The sequence below is a fragment of the Panthera pardus genome, unplaced genomic scaffold (assembly GCF_024362965.1).
Source record: "Panthera pardus isolate Hobbes unplaced genomic scaffold, ASM2436296v1 HiC_scaffold_281, whole genome shotgun sequence".
Lineage (NCBI taxonomy): Eukaryota > Metazoa > Chordata > Mammalia > Carnivora > Felidae > Panthera > Panthera pardus.
Genome location: NW_026526856.1, coordinates 73,729 through 76,165, shown reverse-complemented (window position 1 = coordinate 76,165; position 2,437 = coordinate 73,729). Strand labels below are relative to the sequence as shown.

General features: G+C 39.1%; 1 pseudogene; it reads right to left on the bottom strand.

Annotated features, from left to right (window-relative positions):
- Positions 1 to 1,525: 1,525 nt before the first annotated feature.
- On the bottom strand, positions 1,526 to 1,624 carry LOC128774086 (U6 spliceosomal RNA; annotated as a pseudogene).
- Between the last annotated feature and the right edge of the window lie 813 nt (positions 1,625 to 2,437).

The following is a 2,437-nucleotide window of genomic DNA, read 5'->3' as shown; positions in this document are numbered from 1 at the left end:
ATAGCACTGCTGTAAACATTGGGGTGCACGTGCTCCTTAAAATCAGAGTTTTTGTATATTTTGTATAAATACCTAGTAGCACAAATGCTGGTCGAAGTGTAGTTCTGGTTTTAATTGTTTGAGGACCCTCCATACTGTTTTCCAGAGTGACTGCATCAGTTTGCATTCCCAACAAGAGTGCAAAAAGGATCCCCTTTCTCTTCATCTTCACCAACGTCTGTGGTTTCCTCAGTTGTTAATTTTATCCATTCTGACAGGTGTGAGTTGGTATCTCATTGTGGTTTTGATTTGTATTTCCCTGATGATGAGTGATGTTGAGCAACTTTCTACTTGTCTGTTAGCCATCTGGATGTTCTTTGGAAAAGTGTGTATTCATGGCTTCTGCCCATTTCTTCACTTGATTATTTGTTTTTTGGGTATTGAGTTTCATAAGTTATGTTGGATTCTAACCCTTTTTGCAATGTATGCCACATCTTCTTTACCCAGTTTTCTGTTTGGACACTTAGGTTGTTTTTGTATTTGGCTCTGTGAATAATGCTGCAATGAATATGGGGGTGTCTTCACCTCTCTGATACCCTGATTTCATTTCCTTTGGATATGTAGCTACAAGTTCTTTGGTGGATACCACAGTTGTCCTGTGTGTAATTTTTTCAGGACCTTCATATTGCTTTTCATACAGGGTGTATCAAGTTACATCCCCACCAACAGTGCACATGGGTTCCCTCACCAACTTTGGCATTTTCTTTCTTTTTGATACTAGCCATTTTAAGAGGTAAGAGGTGGTATCTGATTGTGGTTTGTTTTGCACTTTCCTGATGACTAGTTATGTAGAGTACCTTTTATGTCTATATGCCATTTGTAGGTCTTCTTTGGAAAAATGTCCATTGAGTTCCTCTTCCGTTTTTAAATTTTGTTTTTAACGTGTATTTATTTTTGAGACAGAGAGAGACAGAGCATGAACGGGGGAGGGCCAGAGAGAGAGGGAGACACAGAATTGGAAGCAGGCTCCAGGCTCTGAGCCATCAGCCCAGAGCCCGACTCGGGGCTCAACGTCACGGACCATGAGATCGTGACCTGAGCTGAAGTCGGACGCTTAATCGACTGAGCCACCCAGGCGCCCCTCCTCTTCCCTTTGTAAAGATGGAATTGCCTTTTATTTATGTTACTGATTTAGATGAGTTTTGGATAGTAACACGTTATCAGGTAGAACATTTGTAAATATTTTCTCCCATTCTATTGATTGACTTTTTATTTTGTTCATTGTTTTTTTTTTTTTTTTTCTGAACAGAATCTTTTTAGTATGATGTAGTCCCACTTATTAATTTTGTTGTTGTGGTTGCTAAATGCTTTTGGTATCATATTCAGGCTCTGGATTGAAATTTGGGTCACAAATGGTGGGCTGTGTTTGTAGTTAGGATAATGAAAGAACACCCTCATTTGGTAACTATCAACGTATCCAATGTTGGGTGGTTTTCTTTATATCATCTTTTAGTCTTAAAGTTTCAGGTCTTATGCTTACATCTTAACACATTTCAGATACCTTTTGCATGTTATCCTTGCTCAGGGGCCATGCTAATCTTCTCTGTATTGTTCTAATTTTAATAGTTTGCTGCCTAAGTGAGCACTCAAATGAATTTTTGTGAGTGGTGTGACATAGGGCCTCCAATGTCATTTCTCTGCATGTAGTTGCCCAGGTTTCTCATGACCATTTTTAAAAGAGACTATGTTTCCCCATGAATAGGCTTGACACCTTTGTCAAATGTTAGTTGTCTGTCTATGGGTGGGTTTATTTCCGGGCTGTTCATTCTGTTCCTTTGGTGTATGGGTCTATTCCTTTAGCCACTATCATACTGATTTCCTTCCTAGAGCTGTATAATATGGTGAGAGTCAGGAAGTTGGATGCCTTTAGCTTGTATTACTTTGTTGGGGTGGCCTTGGCAGTTTGGGGAATTTGTTTCAAATTTTTATTTAAATTCTAGTTAGTTACAGATAGTGTAATTTTGCTTTCAGGAGCCACTGCTTCCATATAACACCCAGTGCTCATCATAAGAAGTGCCCTCCTTGATACCCATCACCCATTTAGCCCATCCCCCACCCACCTTCCTCCATCAACCCTCGGCTTGTTCTCTAGAGTTAAGAGTCACTTATGGTTTGCCTCCTTCTCCTTTTTTCCTTCCTATATTTTCATCTGTTTTGTTTCTTAAATTCCTCCATTGAGTGAAATCATATGGATTCATATTTCTCTGACTGACGTATTTCATGTAGCATAATATACTCTAGCACCAACCATGTTCATCCAAATGGAAAATTTCATTCTTCTTCTTTTTTTTATCCATTCTTTTTTTTTCAATATATTAAGTTTATTGTCAAATTGGTTTCCATACAACACCCAGTGCTCATGCCAACAAATGCCCTCCTCAATACCCATCACCCACCC